A 9195-nucleotide genomic window follows, 5' to 3' on the forward strand; every position below is an offset into this window, starting at 1 on the left:
AAATTTTCGTTTTAGGCACGGTAGTTGGGCAATGAAACCAGAAAGCAAAAGGAAAAAAAATGAAGGTTACTTGTCATCGCAGATTTATCAACGTTTAAGAATCTCAGCATCAAATTAAATGAGAAATCAAGATTAAAACACTAATTAATTTTTTGTAAATTAAAAGGGTGATACATATACATGCATTTCCACGAGCCAGACACTTACTCACTGACAAGTAAGTCTAATATACACGTATCATATACACTGTACTTATTTGTATTTTTTATGAATGCACAGAATGGAAAGTCATGTATTAACATAGTAATGGAACCCCAAATAGCAATTTTTTCTTTATTTCTTTTTTTTTTTTTTTTTACTTCATTTGGTCATACTTTTCTTTCTTAATTCTTTACAAAAAATACAAAATATCATATACCAGGAAACAAATCTAGTCAATGACAGTAATTTTACACCAGGAAGATACTTTAAACCTAAAATGTTTAATTTATAATTCTTTTCAATATTTAATGAAATTCATTGTAAACGTAGAAAAAATTGCTATGGGAAGTTTAGGAGGAGGAGCATTTTGAAAGTATTTTACAGAAAGTTCTATTTCTAGTTATCATTGCAACACCATTATTCTAAATCAGAACCGATACACAGAATTATTTATCTGAGTTTGAAATATCCTTGTATGCCAAGTCATATTGAAATCAGACCAAAACTGTATGAGGAATATCTATTTGAAAGTAAATCACAGGAATTTTTATTTTTAGTAACCATAACATCAACACTCCCCAAAATCAAACACGATAAAGAGAATTATGCATCTTAATATAGTCTACTAGTGTGCCAATCTCTGTCCTTTCCATTTGGATTGAAACAGTTTACTTTCAATGAATTACAGCACATTATGTCATTAAATTCCGTAAAGGAGGAAATTAGCATTAATAACCTTTTTTTAAAATTGCAAAGTACACTGTATTCATTAACTTTCATTCTGTCAAAATTGTTGAAAAGTTTGGCCATATATTGTGTTTCTAAGAAATATCTGTTTTCTTTCTATGACCTCTATTTTTTAAACGAATATTATTGGAAGTCCTGTAAACTGTACCGTGTATACAATGCTTTCTTTTATTGGAAATATATAGGCCTAATTTGATTACTTTGATACAAAAATGGTAGATTTTGTGCAGTACTATAGAGAAGGTAGAAAGTTTTTCGTTTAGCTGCACAAGGCTACGACGCAGTCGATAGTGGCGCTATCTTCGATACCAATTTTTTCTTACAGAGAAACTTTAGACTTTTCCTCGGCGTAGTAATACTCTACCTCTTTGATCCTGAAGCCCACATCAGTGATCTCCCATCACGCATCACTCCGTTTCTCAAATACATTTTTCAAGTGTCGGTCTGTAATTAGAACAAATCACATGCAAAAGCATTCATAAACCTGAAACCTTTGTGTACGTGCAAAATTCTATCAAATCACCACATACATTAATATTTCAGCGAATAACTTTCGTAGCCTTCGTATGCTCATTTTGATACGACTATTTCACAAAGTGTTTTAAATGCCTTGGAGAGATTTTGTAGATCGTTAAATCATCATTACTCTCTCTTTCACTAAACTGGACATATATCATTGATATATGGGTTGGGGCAATATCTTATCGTTCATACAATTTGTAACCTGGATTGGGTTTCATATATTCATATGTGCAATTTTAAAGTACTTATTTTCACTTTCGAGAAACAGTACATATACCTTTTTTTGTCCATAAGGACATCACCAATAAAATTATTCCCTTCTATTCACGAGGACTTATTTTGGAATTGGAGAGTTTAAGTATCAGCCATTATATTAAGAACAATTAAACGTAAGACACATCTGTGTCATTTTTAACTTTTTTTTCAACATGCTTTAGTTACAGTCTTTTTCAACCATAACACGATTTATTGATATTTTCGTTCTGCAGAGCTGACAAATTTCAAACTGATATGATTATATTCATCAATCACACTCGTTGCCTATTTATGAATAGCCCGTCTTTGTAATTTGGAAATCGAAAACAACAATTTTGAAAGGTAGGGCATTGGTAAGTAGCATCATGAACATGTTTATATCTTCATGTCACTTTCTTTCAAAAGGTAGTAATTAAATTTAATCACAATTTCAAAATAGCAATTCAAAGGCATTGTGTTAGCAATCAGAACATCACTCAGTCTCTTCCGTCGGCCGAGATATTTTTCTAGTTTTCAGGAAAAAGGTCAAACAATACTAGGTTCTCTCGACCAAACGAAAAAGGTTGTCTGAAAAAATCGGGACCGATATAACGACTTGGACTCATGAATCTGGGGGATTGTTGAAATAAATGAATAAATTAATTTTAATAAAAATTAGTTTAATTATTCATTCTTACTTGAATTTCTTTTGATGTAGCTTTTATGATAAATATTTATCGTTGTCTTACTATCCGTGGATGTTCTTATCCTTTTCTGCTTGAAATATAATGCTGGTAGGATATTTAATATAAAAAAATGACCGTCCTTTAATTTTCTGTATGTCTTTAATGGTGCATAAGCAGGCGACGCAGGATTTCTCGGATAAAACCTTATAAGCCGATTATGTGAAACATTCCACTTATATATTGAACAGTACCAAAAAAAAGCCATCGTTAACTGAAACGACAGGATGGACCTGACTGTAAGACCTCTATCTAAGTACATGTATAATGACATTTTAATGTACAGTACTAAGTCCTCAGCTGGGTCTATTTTACATTGATTTGCCATCAATTTATTTCCCTTTGTTCATTTGTCTGATATTCCATCAATATTTCTTCGTTGTGATGATCGTAGGAAATATTTTAATTAAAAATCGTCTATTTAGCATAAATTACGATATTTATACATTATAATTCTAAACAAACTTTTTATCTGGTAAAGAATTCACTTCTGACACATCAAGCGTGTCTGTTCTTCTGCTTCTGTTGGTGGCAGATTGAATAGATATTTTCATTATTTCATCCCTCAGCTGGCTTTTTCTGTCCTCCTGGTTCAAACACGATGGGATCCTTCTGAGCAGAATTTCTTTCGCTATAAGCGATTATCGCAGTATATATAAGCCAAATCAATTATGCAGCATCGCAGTATATATAAGCCAAATCAATTATGCAGCATCGCAGTATATATAAGCCAAATCAATTATGCAGTATCGCAGTATATATAAGCCAAATCGATTATGCAGTGACGTCATTTGAATTTTAATATTGTAGGTCTTTTAAAATTAGGTTATGGAAACTCTAGTTGTCATGTTTAAACACAAGAGTTATAAGCGAGGGTACGTGCACTATTTCTTCATAAAATTATTTGACCTTGTAAATGCATTTTTCATGGCTAGCAGACTTTCATGAAATAATTTTGTCAGATCATGTAGTTTACCCTTGTAATGTCAACAGAAACTTCCAGAATTATTGAAAAGCTGCTATGTGTTAGCAGGTTTTCTTTTATTGTTAGTATTCCGCATAAATTTAAAGAATGATATAGCTAAGATTCAAACATTCTAATTTTTTGGTTTCCTGCAATTTAAGGGAAATTTAAAAGAATCTATCAAGAGAGCAAAAATACGAAAACAATATTTAAAAAAAAGATTTATCTTTATTTAATGAAGTTAAGAAACTGATTCTTAGATTGATTCTTACTTAGATAAATCTCAATACAAAACTATTTCAATGGTCATGCAAAACAATCGAACGTTGTTTAATCAAGAAACATTGAAAAGTTTATATCGTAAAATAAGTTTGGTTTGCTGTGGCCCCAGTGTCAAGTTCAGGGCCATATTATTGTTATTAACCTTATCCTTGATCTTTGCTCACTATTCATTCAGTGCTTGTTCAACGTTCATTTTCTTTGCGTTTTCCATTCGCCGTGCTTTCACGTCGTTCAAATGTGTTTGCTCTCCAGTAAAGCCATTCGCCTACTTTAGTGATGGTTAAAATACAGATGTATTTGTTTTTAATAATTGATTGATTAATTATGTGTTGTGTTTAACGTCCCGTTCCAGGATTTTTCACTCATATAGAGACGTCACCATTTTGACCATATAGACGTCACCGCTTGGCAAAGGAACAGTTGCTAACCTATTTTCTATCGATTTAGGTCAGTCGCGGCCGTGACTCGAACACAAGAACACGGAGCGAGCGCTCTACCGACTGAGCTACCGTAACGGTACGTTTTTAATAACTACGAAATAAACAGCATGCTTCACAAAGATAATTTCGGCGTAATTACGTAGACTTTCTTAACTTAAAATTCATACATGTAGATAAGACTTCAATTGGTCATAAAATGAAATAAACTGTGTTTAAGAAACAAACCTCTCTCATTGCTCAATGACCCTGAGTGCCGAGTGAAAGTCTAAATTTGAGGCCCTTCTCCAGTATATTGTGACCTCTCTATATTAGTGAAAATTTCTTGAACGGGATGTAAAATAACTTATGATCAATCAATTTATCTTACTGTGTCGTATGAGACCTGTTTTTAAGTTCTATTAATACCAGAATTTTAGTTTTCCCTTGCTTACGTATTGGATTGAGTTATTGTACAGCCAAATGTATTTTATATTAGATAAATCAATTTCGATTTAAAATCAAGTAATTATTAGAACAACCATATTCTTGCATAAGATGCAAAGGAATATTTTTGTACAAAGTACAAGTATATTTTCTGTCTCCTTCTACTTCTTTTCAGTCAAGGGTTCAGAAGTTAGTGTCTGTATACAGTTCATACTTCCAAAAGAGCTTAAACAAATTCAATATGGTTTCTTTCCGTAAGGTGATTAAACTTAAGATTTTATGATAATGCATTAAAAAAGAACATCTTAATAATCACCATACATCATTTAATCATTTTATTTAAACAATCTAATCCATTCAATTTAAGATTTAACACCAATGTACAGAAGAAGCGATTTTCAGGAAATAAAACAGTAGAATTTCTAAGTATTTTTATTTCAGGCTATTTACAAATAATTCAAAGAAAAAAGTCTTCATCTCTTTCCTTTGTGGAATAAAAGTAAATATTCCAAAAATTTCCGAACAGTCCTCGTATGCAAACTGCAAGAGAGAAACTGGAAACAAAAGCAAAATGTAAGAGAGAATGCAAAGATCCAAGATCATTCAAATGGATGCTGTGTGTGCCCATACTTCTTTTGCTTGAAATTATAAAAGTTTGTGTAGATCATGCTTTTATTCTGGTATGATCAAAGGAAAAGAAGCATGTAAAATGATGTCACTGACTAAGTTGTCCTAATCAATATCCCAAAAGAATTGCTTTCAAAACACACCCGTTCCGATGGCCTTGAAAAACTAAACTTGAACGTTCATCTTTTTTTGGATCTACGCTCAAACCAATATTGTGCTGGATGCACACGAAGGTGCAATTAAAGATCGAATAAAGATAAAACTTGTGACGCATTGTCATGGTCTTGCTTTGTCAATTAAAAGAAAACTGGTTCTGTCATTTTTATAATGTGATGACTATAAGAAAAACATTGAAAATAGAAAAACACAGTTACAACACACATAGAAGACAACAGACATACACAAAACACTGAACATAAAGAAATTTAAACGAAAAGTAGTGTTAATTACACGACTACCTGTAAAATTACATAAATTTCACAAGTAAATGAATTACAATATTAATGTAAATCTTACCTGACATCCAGTATTAATTAGAGTTTAAAATAAAACAAAAGACATCGATTGAATCGACCTAAGTGGAACAAATAGACAATCATGATAAAAGAACAGAAGCCGAATGTGGGGAATTTAGCGGGTGTCTTACTTTATATAGTTCACGATTTAGTAAAACCTGTATATAATTTGTAGTTAGTAAAAATCAATTGACCATAGTAGGTCACTGGTCAGTCAAACGTGTAGGAGCATTTAAAATATAAACGTCACCTGTACAAAAAAAAAACTCTTGCATATGGCTCTCACAAACCTGCAAAACCGGTTGTATTTGATTGGCTATGTGTGTCAATCGGAATACTGTAGTTTCCATAGCGCATAGGATATATTTAATAATGATAAATAAATTACTGCTGTGACAATTGTAGGCTTTTGCATGATTGGAAATATTGCTTGCGATATGCAGAAAAAATATCTGCATATCAATATATATTCCTAAAGCTTTTGAGTTTTCCAAGTAAACGTTTCCTGTTCAATTTCAATAAAACGACGCCAAACAATATTGTTAATTTAAATTATTTTAAAAGTTAGCCTGAATTAATTTTGTGATTAAACCTTTAAAGTTTGCAAATAGTAACTGGGAAAATATCTTTAAAGAGACATAATGAGTCAACATCATGTGCTTCTTTTATGATGTTTAAATAAAAATCAAAAGATTGATAAAAATATGAAAATAGCGAAGTTTTGCCCAGCTCAGCTGAACTTTAAAGCAAGCAAAGAGTGCAACATAAAAGTCCCAGAAAAGCAAAGGTAATATCTACCGTATCGTTTCAATCGTCCATTTCAAGGACGTGCGACTTTTTTATAGCGTAAAACTCACAAACACCTTTGAATTGGTAAGAATTATATTCTGATTATCTTCTTTTTTTTTAAAGATTGTGTCTACCGACATTCCACGTGTTTTTCTCCATAAAAATAGATTTTTTAGGTAATGAAACCTACTTTCATGAAACCTCGAGCTCATACTTTAAAAATTGAACAAACTTTGCAGGGGCCATGCAAAAATTGTCAATGATCCCATATTTGGGTCACCTTGTCTCTTGAACGAATTGGTAAACATCCTAATTATATAACAAAAGTTCACGGATTTATTCACAAAAGAATGATGTCTCATTTTTGTATACTCCGAATGTGATCAATATCATGTTATAATAAGCTTGCTAAGAGATATCAGAAAGGTGTTGAGGATTTTAATTCCCAAGGTCTTTGAAAGCTTCGCATAAACGTGTAATGTCAAACTTTGTTGAGTACAAATTTTGATTTTTATTGAATGAACAACCTACAATAATTCACAGAATATATGATTATTCTTATGAAGCCCTACTAAACATTTTAGTACCTTTAAAGGTACCGTATATATCATCTGTCCCACACGACTCTCGATATTCTCAACTGTAATAACCATATATCTCAAAGTGACATTGGATTTCCCTTAGAAAAACAGAAATCCTTTTTTCTGATCAGGAAGCCAACTTCTATGATCTCCCTTGCATAAGAATCTACACAAAATGATTTTCAAAAGGACAACAATCTGTTTCTATAATATAAAGCTACCCAGTCAGCCATCGTATCCACATCTGATTATCATGATGTATTGACATGTAATATATAATGTACCAAAATGTAATGTTACATGGAATATATTTAATTGCTGTGGTAAAATTTAGAAATTTACTTCAAAATTAAGGATTATCTCCCTCATGCATAGATCTTATCCTTCGACGTATTTGGCTCCAGTCTTTGGCACTTTTTTCTGCTCTTCAAAGTGTTTTTTATTTAAATATTTTGGATTTTCAACCTTTCGGTATGAGCATCACTGAAGAGACATAATTTGTCGAAATGCGCATCTGGTGCATCAAAATTGGTACCGTATATGATTTACATGTAACTGAGTACCCAATATTGCAGATATTTAATTGGTTTAATTGGTAATTGGTATTTTATTCAAACAACCGTGATGGATTGTCTGTGGCAGAGGCTCTGCTCTAAGAACATTGTGTACGTGAACGAATATGGTCATAATGGTGGAAAACATCGTAACAAGCAGATGTAGAATGAAAAACCAGCCAATGATGACCCGATGTGAAACTTCTTGGCCGTGTTTATACAAACCCTGAAACGTACTACTTACCCCAAAACATGCGAATTTCGAGGGCTTTTGATTGAGTTCACACCATGTAGTTTTGCGTGTAAACTGTGCAGCGTTTCGAGTAAACCGTGCAGCGTTTTGTGTAAGCTTCAATGCGTTTCGTGCAAACCGTGTAGCAAACGTGTTAGAAGCTTGTGAGAAACGTGCACCTTTAGTTTAAGAACCGTGAGAGAAACGTGCGACTTTCGTGCAAAAATCGTGTGAGAAACATGTTTATCCATTCGATGTCATTTTTATTTCAAGATGTTAAATTGTGTTGTTTTAAACAAATTTTATTCGGATATATCATACTTGTGGTATTTTAAGAGTAAAAATGAAAAAAAATTACGGGAACAACGAACTTAAATTACACGGTAAGGTAAAATTTTTAGCTCACCTGAGCCGAAGGATCAAGTGAGGTTTCTGATAAAAAAAAAAAAAGTAGCCGACGTCTGTCTTTCTTTCTAGCAAATTTTTGAATTCGTCATAACGAATTCAACAAATTTGTTATAACAAGTTTCATGTGTTATAACAAATACAAAAAAACAAACAAACAAACAAACAAAAAAAAAAACAAAAAAAAAAAAAACAAAAACAAACAAAAAAAAAACGTTATAACGAATCGAATTCATTTTCAAAAATTCAACAAATTGTTATATCGAATTCAAAAATATCTTTGTTGGGTCCTAAATAGGTTTCCCTTATACGGAAGCTAATTTAGGACCCATCAAAAAATATTTTTGAACTCGATAGAACGAATTTGTTAAAACGAATTTAATTCGTTATAACAATTTTTTTTTGAATTCGTTATAACGAGTTAAATCTGTTATAACAGATTTCTTGAATTAATTAAATTTGTTATAAAAATTTGTTGAATTCGTTATAACGAATCCACAAATACTTTTCTATAGGCCCTAATTGTAGAATTTGATTACACGACTTAAATTTGTTATAACAAATTTTAGAAATTGTTTAAACGAATTTAATTCGTTATTTCAAATTTTAGAATTCGTTTAAACGAATTTAATCTGTTATAACAAATTTTTGAATTCGTTATAACGAATTCAACATTCGTTATAACGAATTCAACAAATTTGTTAAAACAAATTTAATTTGTTATAATGAACTCTAAAATTTTTAATAACGAATTAAATTCATTCTAATAAATTCGACAATTCGTTATATCGAATTCAAAAACATTTTTGATAGGTCCTAAATGGGCTTCCGTACTTTTAACTATTTGACCTTTTTTTTTTCTATGGGGTCTTTTTTTTTTTTTACCAAGTATTAGTGAAAATTATGAACGTATTCTGTCCATACATAATCTTCATG

The sequence above is a fragment of the Saccostrea echinata genome, unplaced genomic scaffold, assembly GCF_033153115.1.
Source record: "Saccostrea echinata isolate AGI-Se365-2 ecotype Australia unplaced genomic scaffold, CSIRO_AGI_Sech_v1 ptg000054l, whole genome shotgun sequence".
NCBI lineage: Eukaryota > Metazoa > Mollusca > Bivalvia > Ostreida > Ostreidae > Saccostrea > Saccostrea echinata.